The sequence below is a fragment of the Drosophila biarmipes genome, unplaced genomic scaffold (genome assembly GCF_025231255.1).
Source record: "Drosophila biarmipes strain raj3 unplaced genomic scaffold, RU_DBia_V1.1 ptg000007l, whole genome shotgun sequence".
NCBI lineage: Eukaryota > Metazoa > Arthropoda > Insecta > Diptera > Drosophilidae > Drosophila > Drosophila biarmipes.
Genome location: NW_026114528.1, coordinates 2,068,296 through 2,090,897, shown reverse-complemented (window position 1 = coordinate 2,090,897; position 22,602 = coordinate 2,068,296).

Genomic DNA, 22,602 nt, shown 5'->3' with positions numbered 1-22,602 from the left:
CCACGCAAAGTTCTATTCTAAGAACTGAAGAAGTCTCATACAACCCAATTGCTTCTTTGGACGGTGCCTCTTCAATCGAATTTGTTTGCTTGGGAAATGGTGAAACGTATCGAGATTTATCCAGTGTTTATTTACGACTTGTTGTGCAACTTAAAAAAAAAATGATAACAACAGCATTGAAGGAAATGCTGTTGGTGTTGTAAACAATATTCTACATTCAATATTTAGAAGTTCGTCCGTTTATTTAAATAATATACTGGTATCGCAAAGTGATAATAATTATCACTATAGAGCGTATTTGCAAACAATTTTAAACTATGGGAGTGACGCCTCTGAAAGTCACTTGGCCTCCCAAGGTTATTTTCCCAATTTTGGAAGAATAACAGCAGGGAAATATGTTTATCCGGACTCGAATGAAACCCTTAAAAATATGTTTCAAAATAGTAACAAGGTTGAGTTATTCGGAAAAGTTCATGGAGATATTTTCAATCAAACCAAACTGCTTGTTAACAATGTTGATTTAAGAATCAATTTCAATATTGAAAAAACAGCGTTTTATTTAATGGAAACTGGTACTGAATCAAATTTAAAGATACTTGAAGCACAACTTTTCATGAACCACATAACAGTTAACCCAAGCATTTTATTGGCTCATCATCATGTTTTACAAACAAAAAATGCTCTGTACCCATTCAGCAAGGTTGAAGTCAAATCATTTACAATATATCCGGGCAACAACACACTGTCGATAGACAACGCAGTTATTGGTCAAATACCAAATTTTCTGGCCTTTTGTATGGTTAAGAACCGCTCATACTCAGGAAACCGAGGCTTAGACCCATTTCAATTTGAACATTTTAAAATTCAACGCTTTAACCTATTGGTTAACGGAGTTCAAGTTCCTTCCCAGGCTCTGGAGTTCGATTACTCGAACGCTGAAAAGGTTCAGAGCTCAAGAGGTTATAATATGCTTTTTAGATCATGTGGAATTAAACATTACGATCGTGGACTACAAATTACCAAGGAAATGTTTGATTCAAACAGTTTTATATTAGCCTTTGACTTAACTGCTGATCAATCAAATTCAACTATATGTTCAAATTTAATCTCTCAAGGTACTATAAGAATCGAAGGAAGATTTTCGGAACCACTTGCTGAAGCAGTTACTTGCTTGGTATACTGTGAATACGATTCAATGATTGATATTGATAAGCATAGAAATATTCGTACGCTCTTTTAAAATGAATACTTTACAAATTGAACATTTTCTTTCTAAGCATTCAAAGACAAAATCTATTTTTAAAGGAGTTTTTCCTTCTGATAGGTTACCAAAAACTATTTTAAAGTATCCCGCACTAATAATTGCAAATACCGACACTTCAGATCAACCTGGAACTCATTGGATTGCATTTTATTTTGAAAGTCGTAGGTCAGCAGAATTTTTCGATTCATATGGTCAATATCCCCAGAAAGAAGAATTTTTAATATTTTTAAAATCTAACGCTTATAAATTTTGTTTTAATAAGCAACAACTGCAGGGATACTTTTCTAACACTTGCGGACATTATTGTATGCTGTTCGGTCTTTTTAAAAGTAAAAAGAAAACACTAAATTCTTTTTTAAGAAAATTCAAGAAAAACGACTATTCATTTAATGATAAATTAATAATAAAAATGTTTAAGAACCATTTTAAAAAATAAAAAACATAAAAACATATATATATTTAGGTAAAATTAAATCGTTTTATTTATGGTTTTGGAGCAATACGTTTGTTTAACTTATAATATTTAATCATTAGACTAAGGGCTTCCTCTTTCAGTGCAGGCAGCATATGACACTGACATGTGTCTGGTCCAGATGAAGCATCATCGTCGCTCCAGGGACAAAGTTTATAATGGAATCCAAACTTCGAATGGATCAACTCTTTTTCCTCTAAATCCTCCAAAGTAGCTTTTAGGAACTCCATCCTTTGTAGGTGTTGCTCGAAAAGCATGCCTTCAAATTGCATCAAGAATAGTTCTATCTGTTGAGCGTACATTTTTAAGGACAACTATTTCTTTTTGAGACTGATTTAAGACTGTTGTTGGATTTAAAAACTCAGCTCTTTATATTGAAGAATCTTATTTACTTTACTTATTTACTGATAAAAATTCAATTTGAGCACAACTAAATCTGTTCAGATCTTTTCCTTTATATACCATATGAGTTATTCTATTCTCATTTAATTTCCTAAATGGTGTCTTTGTAGAAAATTTGTTCACATAACTTTTAGGTAGAAATATCCAAACATCTTTATCGTCCTTATCAGTTAAATATAGAGCTATTTTAGTTCCATATGGTGTCTTTTTCAGCTTACATCCAGTGATCTTATACTTAAATCCAATACATAGATTTTCAATTTTTGTGTAGCCAATCACAGGCTTCACGTCATTTAAGAAGAAGTCCTATAAAATTCAACAAAATTAGGTGATAAAGTATTTACTTTTAATTTATATGCATACCATTTTTGATCAGCGTAAGTTTGGATTCGTCGTGCACTAGTACCTAACTGTTGTATACTAATTCTTTAACCAGAAATTACATGGTCTTTTATACTTGTCAAAAACTATACACTTCTATCAATTCATGTGGAGTAAATGAGATAACAATATGTCTTCATTATATGCACCAAAATACTTATTCAAACTATGTAATACTTGAGAATAAAGTTAGAAATACATATCAGTATGTCTATCTCTTTTTATATTTATATAAATCTTTCAATAGCGTTAAAATAAAGTTAGTATATATATAACGTAAGAATTGTCCCTCAAATGCTATATAAGATAAATTTTTTATAGAAAAGTCAGTTTATTTTTAAAAACATCGAAATGGTGAAGTACCATTGCGAGTTGTGTTCAGAAACAAAATCCTTTACTACTCGCAGCGGTCTAAAAGGGCATACATTAAAAATACACAACTTCGCCTATCAGAAATCTAAATCCTCCTTTTATTATTGTTATTTCTGTCCTAAAGTACGGAAAATTTGGTTGCGATACGACTTTAATATGCATCGTCTATTGGTTCACAACGCAGAGCTAAAAAGTATTTGTAAGGCAAAGAAAAATTGTTCAATAAATAAAAAACAATTATAAGCCCTCAATTTTAAAATAGTTTTTACTTTATTTTTCTTTATGCATGATGTATTTATAATTAAAAAGTTAAGAATCTAGGTCAAATAAAACATCTAGTAATGCGTCGTCATCTCCATCATCCAGCAAAGTTAAATAATGGTTAGTCGGTGGCGGTTGAGGTCCCATAAGTTCTTCAAAGATGTGGTCGTCGTTAGGAAAAACCTCATCTTCTGTCCTGGATAGGTCGTCGTCCAATTGAAATTCCTGTGCGCACTGAAATACATCTTCACCTTCTTCGTGTGTGATAAGGGATTCCAAGAAAGCCTGCGTAGTAGTCCCCAATGGAAACTGGCTCCACTCAAGAGACTCCAATCCTGGGTCCCTATTTTGGGTCGACGATGCAGCCGGTTGAAATACGCTTTGTAGAAGGCGATCAACCGAATCTTCTGCTTCGGAAACCTGTACAAGTTCCAGATCCGAGTTTTCGATTATTTCGAGATCAGAATCTTGCGTGGGTGGTAATTCCGGGTTGTCAATCTCAACCTCGTTTTCCGAATCGATAAATTCTACGGTTAGATCCATAGGTATGCAGTACTGAGGCATTTGAAGAACTGATCCTGAGCAATTTGAGTGGTGTCATTTTTATAGTCCAGAATGTTCACTTAACAGGTTGACATCTACAGGGAGTGCATACAGGTATGTTGTACTCCTAGAACCAATCCGATTGGTTCTCGAACAAAAGGAGCAGCCCAATACCCCAGTAGAATGGTTATTAGAAGGAAAACGAACACAAGGATTGATAACAAGTTACCGGGGGTGAACGTGGTGTAGGAGGGGTCTGGATGTAGGTAAATATCGAAGGTGTGCAACTTCGACATAGGTTAAGGAAAGGCAATCTCTGTGTAAGCAAGATATGAATAAATGGTCAGTTAAAGTCGGGCCAGCATTGGCATAAGATGTCGCGATGCAGCCATTCGAATTTCCTAAGCCTTAAGCTAAGAGTAGCTATTAAAAGCGGTTGCGGAGGTTTTTTAGGCGGTTTTAAATGTGTTTTGTATGAGTTGTTTTTAATTGCAAGCGTATACTCATCCCAGAATCAGTGTGTTTGGTATTCCACGGAACCCTCCCTTTGTATTGCATTTCAAATATTGTGTGTGTGTATTTTTTAGTGAGGGGGTATACTATTTACGGTAGCGGAGGTCATCGTCGTTTTTTGCCTTTTTCAGTCGAGTAGTGGGAATATACGGGAGGAGGCAGAATTTGAAATTCGGTACAATTTTCCGCTTCAGTGCACCGTTTTAAGAAATTCTTAAAACTAAACTTCTTATCCTACACATAAATTTTATTGGGTGGCCTTTAGATATAAACCCTGAAAAATGTTCCCAATAAGAAATTTAAAACATAAACCTTAAAGTGATTCCACTAGCTGACTTTTCTATACACACCCGTCTAACTTTATCGTAGACAAAAACAATTTCGATATCCTCAGCCCTAAAAAGTGATCCTATAAGTCTTATACAACTTAACATTAAAGTGATTCTTCAGCTCATTTTTCCTAGACACACTCCTCAAAAGGAATTGTATAACATATAAGAAAAACTAGAGTATAAGACCGCAGCGGCGGTCATCGCAGCGGCAGTCTCGGCAGCGACCAAACCTCCGCTGCGAAAACCGCCGCTCCCGTATATTCCCACTACTCGACTGAAAAAGGCAAAAAACGACGATGACCTCCGCTACCGTAAATAGTATACCCCCTCACTAAAAAAAAAAAAAAAAAAAAATTGGTGTCATTGGAAAGCATTTTTCAAGCCCTTTCCAATGGTATAATTTTCTCTGTTCTAAAATAAAAACTGCACATTTTGAAAAAAACTCACAAAATTAAAATTTCACACCTTCGCGCACAAGCAGTCATGAGCAAGGACTCGAGGGTAGGGGTGAGATTCGGGTTCGTGGGTACGCACGTTCACTTTCTCCTGCTCATTCTCAGAAGATAACGAGGGGTCACAATATTTGAAATGCAATACAAAGGGAGGGTTCCGTGGAATACCAAACACACTGATTCTGGGATGAGTATACGCTTGCAATTAAAAACAACTCATACAAAACACATTTAAAACCGCCTAAAAAACCTCCGCAACCGCTTTTAATAGCTACTTACAATGCTTTTGTCCCAGTTAAAATGTATTGTTTCGCTGTTTGTAAAGTCGATTTGAAGTATTTCGGTTTCAAAATTTACAATTTCCAGTTGCCCTTTTGTCCCTGTAGTCGTTGGTTTTTAAATGATTGTTTTCTGTATATTTCGACTGTCTTGCTTTGAATTTTTAAATTCAGTTGTTTCACCGTTAAATCTCATAACTGTTCCATCGATATTTTCGTTTTTTTGCTTGTAACTATTCTGTCCCATAACTGTGCGAAAGATGATCCAGTGTAATCCATGATCGTTTTTTTGGCAAACGAAAGTGACAAACTTGGCGATTCTAATTCATTGTTTACCACTGCCATTCGTCGTTGCTCAACACCGTTGCCTACATCGATATCGGTGCCGCTATCGATATGAGCACTTCCGTTGTTTGTTATTTTTGCGCATACAGCTTCCTGGAAGTTTTCGCATTGAACTGCTTGCTTACCTCCGTCGATGCTCACAGCTTAATTGCAGTTTTTGTGCTTGCTAATGACGTCATTGGCAACTGCTTGCGACGCGGTTCTTACTTGCACAAGAATGTTCCGGGAGCTCCTTTCTTCCACCTTCGATTTCAGCGCCTATTTGTTGTAGCGACGATACTCCTTCGGCCACGGCAAGCTACTCGTCTCCCTTGGGCCTTGAAGCCGCTGCAGGCATCTGATCCGACCTAAGGTCGGCACCCTCCGCAGTGAAATGCTCCCCCAAGTCATCCTTTAGATCAAACTCCTGAACGTGATCAGCCAACTTTTCGTTTTCAGCGTCCACCGGTACTGGGGACTCCGGGCGAGTTCCACGAACTAACGGGTCCACGCCGTTTAGTCGGGCCGCGTGTTCGGCCTTATTGCCGATTGTCGGCAAGTTCAGTGCCGCCAACCACCGTTTGAGCTGGACGACCGTAAATTGTTGTGCATCAAATAGATCCATTTTATTGGTCAGGACCACTTCTGAAGTTTAAAGCAGTATAAACTGTTACACGCATTAAATAACTTTATTAGACTTGACCATTCTCTTTTACTTCTTATTCGCAATTGCCTAGTTTTACATAGCGTTGGTTTTAACATACGATTACTTGAAGTTGGCTGCGATCAATAACGATACTTAATATTTTACCAGAGTTGCCAGATTGGTCGCTTTACCACAGAAGATACTTGTAAATGCTAAGGACTATTGAATAGCTAGCCGTTACATTCAAATAATATCCTACTACAATATATACTTTATGGGGTCGGAAACGACTCCTTCACTGCGTTGCAAACTTCTAACTGAAATCATTATACCCTCTGCAAAGGTATAAATGTAGGTACGTCGAAGAAGTCAAAATTCTAGAAAAATGCCTAGCATTCAAATAATTCTTATCTACCGTCCAAATGTGCAAACTAATAAGAGAAATAATAGTGAATATAAAAATTAAAATTGTGCTTAAGTGAAGGTATCGCAATCGGTTCTCAGTAAATAAATATTTATGCCTATATGCCTAAAAGGGTTCCAAGTAAAAGATTATACAGAATAGTTTGGTCGCCCTTACAGCTACCTGCCCGGGAGATCGATCTTTCGCCGCTGGAACCAACGCATAAGCTGTGAGTTTATTTTTTTTTTATAAGTGTTCCATTTTTATCTAATCACTAAAGTAATATATATAAAGTGACATGTTCTATTGATTAATCACAATGCCTGGTTAATTATTTTTTTATTATTTCTTCTCCGTTTTAAATATTTATGTACATCCTAACCTCTTTACTTTTATAAGAGCAACATCATTTAAAATATTAAGTAACTAGATTTTATTTTATATTGCCTTTAAAGCACTTATTATATTTATCTAAAATTGTATTATTTGCCAGATCTAGTGAAAATTAATTAGCAGCTACAACATCGCCAGCCGCAACGCCCAAAGGCCTCGCCAACAACAACAGCCGCCAGCGGCAATAGCAACAGCAGCCAGCGGCAACAACAACACCAGCTAACAACAAAACCAAAACCCTCGTGAATAACTTTGTAAAAACTTTGTACAGTTCACTTAATATGTAAGCTTAACCAATAATTGTAAGATTTGTAGTTATATTGGTACACAATAGTTATCTTAGCTAAGCCCAAGCTATAGGTTCTGTTTATCTTTCCCCCTCCGTTCTCGCATCAGCAGTATCCACGCACACACACACCAGGAGAGCAACGAAATATTCACCACGAAAAGTGCTCGCGTGAGCAGCGCCGCACAGGAGCAAGCGGGAGAGGACATGCGATCGAGCAGGAAAACAACCCCTGAAAATTGGCAATAATATATAATATAATATAATATATCTCACTTCACTAAACCTTTAATTTAAGAATAAATCAGTTATCAACGCAACTCATTGCGCCATCGTTTTACTTAAAGTATACGGCGCTCACTACACACTCTTATCACACGGCGTGACCGTAAAGTGTCTAATTCGGTTAGGCACAAACATTGGTGACCCCGTCGTGATACTTTACCAACAAAGGATCAATCTTTTGCAACCTCTTCCAATCAAAGGTAGAACTGGTGAGTACTCAGCTTGACCCAGCTTTACAGGATACGCTGCTTCATTTGGCTTTACAGGATACGCAGCTTACATCAGCTTGACAGATACTCAGCTTGATCTAGCTTTACCAGATGCTCAGCTTACTCCAGCTTCAAAGGATAAGGAGCTTAATGGAGCCTCACAGGTTCTTCAGCTTCTTCTAGATTTACAGTATACTCAGCTTGAAACAGCTTCACAAGATATGTAGCTTCACCCATATTCACAGTATACCGAGCAACGTCCAGCGTCCATAACAAGAGATCAAGTCAAGAGAGACTCCGCTCTTGACGCAGTTATCCGACAGTTGCAGAGAAGATGCAGCGAATTGATATCATCATTTACATTATCTTCTAATAGTCCAGCGAGCACACCACAAGTACAAAATCACCTTGACCTCCTTTTGGCGCTACTGTGGCAAGCTAACGGAGGACTGGATTCCACACCAGGGGCAGAAGCTTTTGTAGAAGCAGAGTTGAACCACTTTCTACAAGAAAAACGACGCTTCAATGAGCCTAAACGTTGCCATTCCGCGAATTAAAATTCCTGAGCTCAACGGCGAGTATCTAGACTGACCACGGTTCCTTGATCTATTTATGGAATTGGTACATAATAAATCATATTCGACCAGTCAAAAACTACATATTCTACAAACAAACAAAACAACATTTGCTTCGTGGTTAACAGTATGCACTGCTCGCGACTTCCCAGCTATCAGTAGAAGGGCCTACCGGTCAACAAGAAACATGTCGCGCTGTTTGGATCAGAGGTAAAATGGAATTATCGTCCCCAATTGAAATATAGAAGGAGAAATATAGAAGGAGAAATAACAGCAGCAACCACGTCAATGCTAAAGCTCTCGTAATGTATATCAGATATTGAAACGACTGGACAGTTTCTTATTATTTATACTGTCATTAAAAAACAGCCATTATAACCAAACGATTTTAATATTTTTTAGGGGCTGCCGTTAGCAGATCCTGACCTTCGGAAACCTGGATCCAATGACCTAACCGTAGTGTCTGGTCTATATTCCCCTTTTAATGACTGGACAACTTTTAAAACTAGCACCTAATAAACATCTGACGCAAGCCACTAGGCTTGGCTATCTAATGACAGGCTCAGGGTACAGAATGACCAGCACCCAACAAATCAAGCAGTAGCCAAGTTTGGAATAGCACCAGGCGCTCACTATCAACCACTGTTTGTGGAAATTGCTGACCACCATATTATATTCATTTTCAACGGTTGACCCAAGGGCTCACTAATTCGACGGCACACTAACTCACCAAAGCGGTCCGCATATATTCAGTGACAGCCGAGCCAACTACAACAGCTCCTGCCATCATCAAAAATCACCCATTCTACTGACCTTTAATACATCTTTCTTCTCTACAGGTACGTTTTCCAAGTAGTAAATAAGTATGTACCAATTTAAAAATAATTCAGTTTTCAACGTACCTATAATTCCCTGGGTTTACTTCCCACCTCGTAATACACTATTCAATCTACCTCAGCGCATCACCTATCCCTCTATTGTCGCGACACGATCATCCTGGCATCAAAGCCAGCGGCAAAGCGGTTACTACACTCTTTTTCGGTTAGGCACAAAAACTAACTTGAGCCTTGTCTGTAAGCCACGTTGCTAAACATTCAAATTCTATACATTTGCGAAGTCGCCAGACATCACTAAAAAGCCAGACCATTTTCTAACGTATTGTCTGAATATCGTCGCCTTATTATTGCCGCTGTTTTAAATCATCCATACATACAAAAGGTCGAAAACCGTTCGTCCTAGGTAAATGTTGTGAAAAAAAAATTTATCCTTCATTTTGTTAACAGCAGGAACTGGAAACTGTGAATCCAGCTCGTTCTATCAACTGCAGATCTTAGGTTATGTAACCGCCGGCTCTTCAGCATGAGTCGCTTGCAGTCGAATTCAACGAACTAAATTAAAAGTTTCCATTACCCAGTTCTTACGAATAACGTACTTTCGCAGAGGGGGCGGTCGGCTGGCGGTCGAGAATCTATAAGAACTCAAGTCAAACCATTATAAGCCACGGTTACTGTCCCAAGTAATGGGAAATCTGATGCTTGTCTCTGTCAAAAGCCCACCATCTAGGATTTAAAAATAAGAAAAGTTTTTCGAAACACGATTCTGTTTTTATAATCATACATATAAGTTAACAATAGTTAATAAACCTAATAATAAAAAAAATTAAAGCACTTATAATTAGCTTAATAAAATAGTCGACACCTTAAAACACCAAGTTCGGTCGTATGCTGAATCAGCATAGCCGCTCATAGGGGACGGGCCTCAAGCCGATTGGTGGGGTGAATTATTCACAAAGTACATGATCAGCACATCCCAGTTATGCGCGGTCGGGCCACGGACCATAGCGTAGCTTTTGAACACAATTCAGTTTAATTCTGTATTCCAATAGAATAGGAGCACTCGGCTCAACATAGATTTCACTCCGGCAGCCGCCGATATCAATTAATTAATCAATATTTTCCGGTTGAGTCACCAGGCCAGCGTCAAGGTAGCATAGTGAAGTCGGCGTAGGAATCTCTTTTAATCACCCACATCGTCAAACTATTTAATTGGCGCCCAACCAACAGTAACCTACACCCAAACGGAAGTGGAAAGCAGAGAACAGAGAATGTAGCGTGCAACGAATAATTTTTTTGGTGAGTTCTAGGATCTGTCCTTGCGGGTGCACACTATAGGGTTCGGCTCTCGCTCGTCTGCTTTGGGGGTGGAGGTCTTGCTTAGACAAATAATTAAGACCAAAATTGAGTGTGCTGACGAAAAAGAAATAATACGAGATATCAAAACCAGAAGAAAAAATAGTAAACTCAAACAAAAAAAAAAGAGATAAAAAATATCGAGATAAGTTAAAGACAGCGATGCCACGTTTGTTGTTGTGGTCGCAAAATGCCCACCCTTTCTATGATCGCCATCCTTCAGAGCTAGACTGCGGTGACCCCCAATATTCTACGGTTGTGAAAATGTCAGCAGAATTAAAAGAGTGAACTACTCAAGGTTTATTTTAAAATACATTTTAATTAAAAGGGATAAAAGAATTCATACATGGTTTTGGTTATCCTACACCAACTATGCCCATAATTAATTTTCACTAGATCTGGTAAATAATACAATTTTAGATAAATATAATAAGTGATTTAAAGGCAATATAAAATAATATCTAGTTACTTAATATTTTAAATGATATTGCTCTTATAAAAGTAAAGAGGTTAGGATGTACATAAATATTTAAAAAGGAGAAGAAATAATAAAAAAATAATTAACCAGGCATTGTAATTAATCAATAGAACATGTCACTTTATATAAATTACTTTAGTGATTAGATAAAAATGGAACAACACTTATAAAAAAACAAAAACTCACAGCTTATGCGTTGGTTCCAGCGGCGAAAGATCGATCTCCCGGGCAGGTAGCTGTAAGGGCGACCAAACTATTCTGTATAATTTTTTACTTGGAACCCTTTTAGGCATATAGGCATAAATGTTTATTTACTGAGAACCGATTGCGATACCTTCACTTAACCACAACTTTAATTTTTATATTCACTATTATTTCTCTTATTAGTTTGCATATTTCTGATTGTAATTAAGTTTACAAAAAAAAAAAAATATATATATATATATATATATATATATATATATATATAAATACTCACATAATAAATGTAAGACTTTTGCATTTGGACGGTAGATAAGAATTATGCGAATGCTTTTCTAGAATTTTGACTTCTTCGACGTACCTACATTTATACCTTTGCAGAGGGTATAATGATTTCAGTTAGAAGTTTGCAACGCAGTGAAGGAGTCGTTTCCGACCCCATAAAGTATATATAGTAGTAGGATATTATTTGAATGTAACGGCTAGCTATTCAATAGTCCTTAGCATTTACAAGTATCTTCTGTGGTAAAGCGACCAATCTGGCAACTCTGGTAAAATATTAAGTATCGTTATTGATCGCAGCCAACTTCAAGTAATCGTATGTTAAAACCAACGCTATGTAAAACTAGGCAATTGCGAATAAGAAGTGAAAGAGAATGGTCAAGTCTAATAAAGTTATTTAATTCGTGTAACAGTTTCTACTGCTATAAACTTCAGAAGTGGTCCTGACCCATAAAATGGATCTATTTGATGCACAACAATTTACGGTCGTCCAGCTCAAACGGTGGTTGGCGGCACTGAACTTGCCGACAATCGGCAATAAGGCCGAACACGCGGCCCAACTAAACGGCGTGGACCCGTTAGTTCGTGGAACTCGCCCGGAGTCCCCAGTACCGATGAACGCTGAAAATGAAGAGTTGGCTGATCACGTTCAGGAGTTTGATCTAAAGGATGACTTGGGGGAGCATTTCACTGCGGAGGGTGCCGACCTTAGGTCGGATCAGATGCCTGCAGCAGCTTCAAGGCCCAAGGGAGACGAGTAGCTTGCCGTGGCCGAAGGAGTATCGTCGCTACAACAAATAGGCGCTGAAATCGAAGGTGGAAGAAAGGAGCTCCCGGAACATTCTTGTGCAAGTAAGAACCGCGTCGCAAGCAGTTGCCAATGACGTCATTAGCAAGCACAAAAACTGCAATTAAGCTGTGAGCATCGACGGAGGTAAGCAAGCAGTTCAATGCGAAAACTTCCAGGAAGCTGTATGCGCAAAAATAACAAACAACGGAAGTGCTCATATCGATAGCGGCACCGATATCGATGTAGGCAACGGTGTTGAGCAACGACGAATGGCAGTGGTAAACAATGAATTAGAATCGCCAAGTTTGTCATTTTCGTTTGCCAAAAAAACGATCATGGATTACACTGGATCATCTTTCGCACAGTTATGGGACAGAATAGTTACAAGCAAAAAAACGAAAATATCGATGGAACAGTTATGAGATTTAACGGTGAAACAACTGAATTTAAAAATTCAAAGCAAGACAGTCGAAATATACAGAAAACAATCATTTAAAAACCAACGACTACAGGGACAAAAGGGCAACTGGAAATTGTAAATTTTGAAACCGAAATACTTCAAATCGACTTTACAAACAGCGAAACAATACATTTTAACTGGGACAAAACCACTATACCTATCAAATATAATGTCGTTTCTTAAAAATACTTGAAAACTGTTATGTGAAAGCTACTAGTCCTGAAAAGCCAATTATTAGAGCAGAAATGAAATTATGTCTAGATTATGCAAAACCTTTCAGTTCCAGTCCTCGTCGATTATCATATACAGAAAAGGACAAGCTTCAAAAATTACTAGACGAATATTTGAAAAGGGAGAAAATAAAACCAAGCGAATCAGAATTTGCATCTCCGGTAGTATTAGTCAAGAAGAACTCAGGTGAGATTAGATTATGCATTGATTATAGGAAACTGAACAAAACACAGCTAAAAGACAATTACGCTTAGATGATTTATTAAATAAATTAGTTGACAAAAAAGTATTCTCAAAGTTAGATCTTAAAAATGGATATTTTCATGTTTTTGTTGATGAGGAATCTGTAAAATATACTTCATTCATAACACCACTAGGAGAATTCGAGTTTTTAAGAATGCCAATGGGTATTACAAATGCACCAGCTGTTTTTCAAGGCTTTGTTAATAAAATCTTCGATGATATGATTAAAGAAAGCAAAGTAGTAGTGTATATGGATGATATAATGGTCGCCAGCAAAGATATTAATGAACATTTAGAAACATTAAATGAAATTTTTAAAAGGCTTACACAGAACAGATTAGAACTTAGAATTGATAAATGTGAGTTTCTGAAAGCAAATATAAAGTATTTGGGATTTTTGATTTCTGAGAATGGCATTTGGGCAGATGATAAGGTCATTGAAGCCGTAAAAAATTTTCCAGTTCCCACGAAGGTTCAGGTAGTACAAAGTTTTTTGGGACTTTATTCATATTTTCGAAGGCTTATTAAAGATTTCTCTACGATAGCAAAACCTTTGTATAAAGGATAAACCATTTCAATTTGGTGAAGAAGAGAGTTGTTTTCTCACGTTAAAGGAAAAACTTATTGAGTCAACAGTACTAGCGTTATATAATCACAAGGACGATACGGAATTACATTGTGATGCAAGCGCTCTAGGATTTGGTGCTGTACTGTTGCAGAGGAAAGATGATGGCAAGTTACACCCTGTGTACTATTTCTCTAAACGTACTACAGCAGATGAGGCTAAGTTACATAGTTTTGAGGTCGAGACTTTGGCGGTTATCTATGCTCTTCGTAGATTTAGGATATATTTGTTAGGGAAACATGTAAAATTGGTAACCGACTGTGTTGCACTTAAGTTAACACTTCATAAAGCAGAACTTAACCCGAATATATCAAGATGGGCAGTGGAGATGGAAAACTATGATCTTGCGATATGTCACAAACCGGGAAACAAAATGCAGCATGTGGATGCTCTCAGCAGGATTTAAAAATTAAGAAGCTTAAAACGTTTTTAGAGAAGGCAGAACTTAAATTATGTGAAATGAGAAATGGTGTAGTGTACAGAAAAGCAAAAACCGATAGGATACTATTTTATGTGTCAGAAGAAATGGAAGATCAGGTACTATATAAGTACCACAACGAAATAGGACATATAGGAAGAGATAAAATGATGGACATAATTTCAAAAACTTATTGGTTTCCAAATTTAAAGAAAAGTGCGTTGCACATATAGAAAAATGTTTAAAGTGTGTAACGTTTTCACCAAAATCAGGTAAAGGAGAAGGTTTTTTGTACAGTATTCCCAAGGGAAACAAACCATTCGAGTTAATACAAATTGATCATTATGGTCTAATAGACTCGTCAAGAGCAAAAAAACACATTTTTGTGGTAGTTGACGGATTTACAAAGTTTGTACAAGCTCTAGGGAGTCTATAACGGCATTGAAAGATTACTTTAGGGCCTATAGTAGGCCAAAATGCTTAATTTGAGACCGGAGTTGTTGTTTTACGTCTAAAGACTTCGAAGAATTCATGGAAGAATATTATGTGAAGCACATCAAGATAGCCACAGGTTCACCACAAGCCAATGGTCAAGTTGAAAGGATTAACAGAAGTCTTGGACCAATGATAGCCAAATTAGTTGATCAAAGTAAAGGTGTATACTGGGAACATGTTATAGATAAAATAGAACATGCTCTAAATAATACGTTGCACAGATGTATAAGACAACTTCCGAGTCAAATGCTGTTTAGAGTAGAACAAAAAGGAAAGATTGTGAATGAACTTAAAGAAAAGCTAGAGGACATAAATAAAAATAATAAATTAGATAGTTCAACAAAAATAAGGAAAAAAACTGAGCTCCCATAGGAACTATTGGTGAAAAAATTTGAAAAAAAATTATATCTTCGATGTTTTTAACATATAACCTTCTAAACTAGGAAATAACATTTTTTAATTAGTTCTGAATTTCGAATTACATTTTATCAAAATCGGACTACTATATTATAGAGCTATCATAGGAACGATCGGAAAATTGGTAGGAAAATAATATATAACAAATTACAGCTTTGGTGCTTTTTGACATATTATCTTATTGAGAATATAATTTCTTATATTTTTAAAAATTTCAAATTCAATTTAATAAAAATCGGACCACTCAACATACAGATGTCAAAAACAATCCTTAAAAATTTCACATGGTGTTACTAAAGTTTATTATTTCTTATTACTGCAAGGGTATACAAACTTCGCTTGCCGAATTTAACTTCCTTTCTTGTTTTCATTACATAAAAATTTCTTTACTTTAACAGAGTGTAAATCAAGCTTTCCACTGCATCTCTGGAACATCTGGTACAGTTTTAGCAAACAGATGTGTATTTAGCTAAAACAACAAGCCGACCTTAAAATTTTTTTAAAGCATTTCTCTAGGCCGAACAAAATAATTTGGTCGTCACAGGTGCCGCTGCAAAACCCCCCTGCCACAATCAGACTACGACATTTTATTCTAGATACCATATGCTGATTTCATAACGCTTCATTAGTATCTAATATCTAGTATCCGATATAACAGTTTCTGGAACACCGAATCTCATAAATAGTTCACCCTCAAGGCACTTTAATACGACATCAGCATTTATCTTTTTAACAGGTTTTAAAAATACAAACTTTAAGAAAAAATCGAGGTCAATGAAAATGCCTATGTTACCACTTTTCGATCGAGGGTAAGGACCCAGAAAATCAATCAACTAAAACTTGTTGGTGCTTTACCCAAAGGAGGTCTGAGCATTTGATTTGGTGATTTGGTTGTTTTATATGTCTCACAAGCATTGATATATTCTTTGATATCAGGTAAAAGACGAGGCCAAAAATAATATCTTCTAACACGTTCGATTGCCTTATGGATGCCACCATGAGAGGTCAATGGACTATTATGGGCTTGGAAGAGGACTTCAAGTATTCATTCTAACCATAGCTTCTAGCCATATTCATCGTGAACCTTTTCACCTGTTAAATGTTCTGAAATCCTGTAAATATAGCCGTCCGTTTAAAGTGCTCTGAAATCAAATCAACCAGCAAACCTTCACGCATAGTGCTGCTACTTTATCTTCGTTAACGCGAGAAAAAGAATCCGGAACGATGTTTAAAGAACCTTTTCGATACTCAATCTTAAATCGAAATCTTTGAAGAGATAATGCCGACCAAGCTAAACGAGAACTAAGGTCATGAATATACATAAGCCCTTTGAGCGATGCGTGATCGGCGATGATGGTAAATTCATGTCCTTTCACATAAGCTCTAAAATTCTTCAGGGCTACTATAGCAGCTAAGCAATCCTGTTCGGTCATGGTATGTATCTCTGCGCACGATTTAGTTTCTTCGAAATAAAGGCTGTAGGACGTTCAATTAATCAGTTAAAGGAGAAGCAAGGGAGGCAAAATTATAAACAAATATGCGATACCAGCTGCACTAGCCCATAAAACTTCTCAAGCCTCATAAAGTTTTAGGAACAGGAAATTCGGTAATTGCTCTAACCTTCTTAGGATCTGTTCGGATTCCGCCCCCGCCAATAATATGGCCAAGAGACCCGTCTTTTAGAGAAATGACTTTTGCCAATATTGATTATCAATCTTGCACATCATGCATGAAATGAGATCTCTCTGAGAACGTCAAGATGACTGTTAAAGTTGAAGGAATATACAAGGCGATCATCCAAATAAACGAATACATCGTTTCTTAGATGCGCTGGAACGACTTTGTCTATTAGGCGAGCCACAAGTGCCAGTGGCGTTGCTTGGCCCAAAATTGGTAAGGAGGCCTTCCAGGTACTGTAAAAGCAGTTTTGTTTTGAGAATTAATTTCAGCGCGAAATATACTTTGCCTTGGGCAAACGACTTGAAATTCCGCTGATTTGGGAAAGCTAATATGCATCTTTCTCTGTAAAACTAGTACATTTTTGGCAATTTTAATCAAATTCTTCAATTACGCCAAACTGCAACATTCTGTCAATTTCGGCGTACATACTCTTCACAAAAGCTGGTGACACTGGAAAATGGCGCTGCTGAACTGCTTTCGCTCTACCCACATCTATTAAATGAGTTATTAAACTAGTTTTCCAAAGACTTTCCTTTTCAATTATTCTACGACAATTTTCATTTTTCCTACTACTTGCTGAGGTCGTCCATCTGCCGATATGGCTTTAGCGTTTATTGGCTTGTAAACGGTATTATTTGACAAACTTTTTTAGCTATTTCTCCTCCAATAAATCTTAACAAATATATTTCAATCTGCCAAAACCTTTTAAGGGAGTTAAAATCTCAGGTAACTTTTTAAATTAACAATGCAGTAAGGAGCTGACATTACTCTTTTATCCGTCCAGGGAAGTTCGTGATGCGACTAATGGTGCATTCCCATATAATCGGTCTTTTCTGACCGGTTTGTACTGCGAATTCGAAATGCCAGGCTTTAAGTTTTTTTAACACTTAACGTAATTTGGCTTGTAGGTGCTAGCGATTCCGCAACCATAACAAAGGACACGCTTCTCTGATAAACAATTGTAAACAATGCCTAATTTAGAATATATTTATCTACCCAGAATAGTGTTGTTAGGTCCGAATAGTCGAGAAAGAGTCGTACTCAAGAGCAGAACGTGGACAAAGCGCTTTAAGTTATAATTGAAAAATGTAATATTATATCCAACCTCATTATCCATAATAAACCTATACCACTAGATAAAGCAAGCCCTTCTCAGTTAACAAGTGGGATAAGTGTGGTTGGATAGGTGTGAAGCGGAGGAGTTGTGCCAAGAACTCTAAGAAAAGCAGCGAGAACCATCGGCGTGGAAAGTTTGCAATGGGATGTGTTCCCAAAGGTCTGACAAAGGAAATTGCAGATTACGGATGTGTTCCAGTTCTACATGGCAGGCGGATTCAAGCAAAACAGATCGGGAATCTTAGTGAACCCGTGGACTCAAGCGAAGGAGCAAGATCAGGATTCTTAGTGAGTCTGTGGCCGCAGAAGTCTCAAGAGCAGCAGAAGTCTCTAGAGAAGCCAAGCACATGCGCACAAAGCAGTTGTGAGTATTGCTGAATTTCACAAGTCGATGCAAATAAGAATTCTCTAGAAGCCGGAGAACATACATACTTACAAGGAGTTTGTGTGTATTCGTAGAGGGAACAAGCAGATGCAGAACTTTGTGAGGTACATATAGTTGTCTCGCTCGCAAAGAGGACTGCCAACCTAGTGTCAGAAAATCCCAGGGATTGCCGAAATGCCGAAAAAAGCAGATCTTAAGGGCGATGAGCTAAGATTCCTGCTAAGATCGAGAAACGTGTCAGTTTCGGGCACCAGAGCCGAATTGATTCAGTGACTCAAAGAGTTTGAACAATCGGAGAACGTCAAGCTGCCAGCATCAGTGAGGCACACCATGCATGCGATGTCAGCAAGGCAGCGATTATTAGATATGTTCGCTCAGGTCTACAGCATCGAGAATTGCAAAACAGTATTGAAACAATTCATTTCTCTACAATGAAGCAACTTCGTGATGCAGCCGAGTCTTATTTTGTCAACAGAGGTCGATCGAGTACGAGTAAGAAAGAATATTCAACGAAAGCCAGCAAATTCGAGCAGAAGCAGGACACCGATGTTACGCCGCCAAGGTCAAAGAAATCCTTGAAGGGTTACAATTGCGGAGAAATGGAACACTTTGCTAATTCGTGTCCAAAGGAGAAGAAAAAGTCATGCTGTACCAAATGCAACAAGTTCCACGAGCCAAATGGAAGTTGCCAAGGCCAGAATGTCATGCGTTTAGAAGCCGCAAATCAGGACAATCTATTCACCAGGATAATTTACGTACACTCACACGAATACAGCGCTTTTATCGACACAGGTAGTCAAGCCAGTCTTATCCGACAAAGAGTTGCCGAGCAAATTAATGCCAAGCTTCGCAAGTGATCTATGAAGATTAGAGGCATTTTCGGAGGTTTGCTTATCCTCACTGAAGCGATCACTGTGGATATGGGAATCGATGAGATGACGATCACAACGAAGGTATATGTAGCAGACGACGATATCTTGCAGGAGGACTTTCTTTTGGGACAGGTCGTCATCATCTCAGCTCACCTCGAGCTCAACGTTGAGTCAGGCGATTCAATAGTCAAATGAGCAGTCCATCAGCCGACAACCCCTGTAAGTGATACCAAGATCGAAAAGCTTCTAGACAATTTTCAGAACGCCAATGAAAGTGAGCGAATGCCAATGAAAGACAGGATTGGAAGGCATAGGTAAGACAAGCGTGGTCAAAGCACACATCACAGTCGAAAGCAGTCAGGTAGAAGCACAAGCCCCTTACCGAGTTTTCGAGCCAAAGAAGGAAATTGTTAGCAGCATGGTCGACGAGCTGCTAAAGCAGGATATCATCACGTTGTCAACGTCAGAGTACGCCAGCCCGGTGGTGCTCATCAAGAAGCCGAATGGTAGCGATCGAATGTGCGTCGATTACCGCCGTCTGAATAAGCTGATCAAGAAGGAGAATTTCCCCGTGCCGAACATCGAAGAGCGCCTGCAGGAGGCGAAAAGATTTAAATACTTTTCATCCCTGGACCTGAATAGTGGATACTATCAGATAAAGTTAGCACCAGAGAGCCGAAAATTTACAGCATTCATCACCACAGATGGATTGTACGAGTTCAAGCGACTTCCGTTCGGATTGAAGAATGCACCTGCGGTTTTCAATCGACTCATGGCAGAGTTACAAAAGAGAGTGCAGAAAGGCGACATGATTCACTACATGGACGACATCCTTATTGGCAGCCAAACATTTGATGAGATGTACGAGAAGCTTGAGAGGATCCTGAAAGTTCTAAAGGAGTGCGGACTAACGTTAAACCTGGAAAAATGTGAGAAATGTGTGAAAAATGCGAACTTGAGGCTCTAGCCGTCGTTGAGTCCTTGGAGCGATTTAAATACTACATTTATGACAAAAAGATAAAAGTTATCACCGACTGTAATGCCCTGAGGACATCGATGGAGAAGAGAGAACTGATACCCCGGATCGCAAGATGGTGTTTGCGTATTCAGGAATTCGACATAGACATCGTTCATCGAGCAGGAACGCAGATGAACCACGTAGAAGCACTCAGTCGAGCTCCATTTGAGGACGCTCGAGAGATTGATACCGAATGTCTGAACATAGCAAAGACATTAATCGACGAAGAGGGTTGGCTATTTTCTATACAGCTGCAGGACGAGAAGATTCTGAAAATTGTTGCAGACATGAAGATGAAAAAGAAAGCCGAAACCGATGAGTATGTGATCGAGCAAGATCGTTTGTTTCGAAAGCATAACAACAATTTGTTATGGGTTGTGCCGAAGCAGTTGAGATTTCATATTCTGCATGAATGTCACGATAAAGCCAGACATAAGAGCACAGATAAGACAATGGCACGAAATCTAAATCTGTTTTGGTTTTCTCGAAAGCGAAACTATGTCAAAAGCTACATCAAGGCTGTGCGTTTTATAAAACACCAGGTGGACGTCAGGAAGGTCAATACCACTACGATAACATCAAGCGGATTCCTTTTTCCACGATACACATGGACCACCTGGGGCCATTTCCGAAGAGTTTCAAGAGAAACGAACATATTCTCGTAATAGTCGATGCATTTACCAAGTTAACCATCGTTCGAGCGGTGAAAAGTACAGCAACCAAACATGTCCTGGATGTTCTGCAAGAAGTTACCAGCTACCTGGGAATGCCAGACCGCATTGTCACCGATCGTGGAACAGCTTTTACATCTAAGGACTTCGAGAAGTACTGCAAATCAAATAATGTGAAACACATCTTAAATGCCGTAAGAACACCCAGAGCCAATAGTCACGCAGAGCGCACAAAACGAATCATCTTGTCAATGTTGTTGCAATTCTAGCATATCAAGGAAAATGCGTCTACCTCCAATTCACATTCAGACTCGGACCCGTTCTGATAATCTACCTCTTGAATAAGCTCTACGACTTCTCATCTAAGCGGTGTGATTTTACTGTATCCGTGAGAGCTTTTGACATCTTCTAGAAATGCTTCTCGTCTTAACTCAGATACTGAAGAAATATCAACATTTCACAATTCATGACGAATTTTTCAGAATTCGGAAAAGTTTTCTCGTCAACCATGTCATTTCTAGCTGATAGACACGTTTACACTATCGTAATATCATTCTAATAAACTCTTCTACATCAATATCATTCCTTTTTTGACGAAATTGCAATCGCAAAGCAGAACACAATCTATCCCAACATACTTCAGTCACCGATTTATGGTAACACCAATCAAATTCGTTGGCCTTACCCTCGAATAAGACACTAGCATTTCTGCGGTTATATTTAAGAGATCAGACGGGATACTTCTTTAAAAAATTGGAGAAACTATGTTAGGCGTGACAAAATTTGAGTTTTGGATATATTCATTGCCTGAAATTGGTCGATTAAGGGTGGTGGAGTAGCTGACTTATCTCCGTCATTCGCATTTGAGCTAGATGGAGTGGTGATTAATCTCTGAATACTGTCACTTACTGAAGCTTGTATTAACTCAACCATTTCTCTGACAAAATTGTAAGCAGTCTTCGCTCCATTGAGAGAAATGCAGCATTTGCAACACTGGCTTGATCTACATTCCTACTGCTACTACTACGAGCGCCTCTTGATATACCAGGGACATCTTCAGATGCATTTCTATCATCAATAATTTCTGTACGACGTTTAGATTGGGATCGCGTTTGTGGACCTGGCCTGCAAGAAATTTTGCATACTGGACAGCTTTCACTTTTCTTTAAAATGTCTCAATGCATTTCTTGTGAAATTCGTGATGGCATAAAGGTTTCGAATAGGTCGGTTGTTGCCTTACATATCGGACAGACTGGCTTGGCAACTCCTTGCAATGCTTTTCCTGGAGAACGGTCTATCACATTTTGAAATTTGATTACAATTTAACAAAAGCAAAAACCTAAAATGTTGTATTCTTAATAACAAAATATTTCAACAACAGCTCAAAGAAAAAAGTTATATCATTTATATCAAATGATTTCAACAACAATCGTTAACTCTCATGATATATCCACAAAAAAATAATAAAGATACGGCTTTAACTCTAGCTTGATGTCCAGAACACCTAATAAATTTTTATTTTTTTGTTTACTACTAACAATTTTCAGGAAAAGAGAAAAGAATTCAGATTAAGTGAATTCAATAAAAGAAGTAATAAGGTTTTAACAAATATGAAACGGATAAGGTATTCTTCGGAAAAA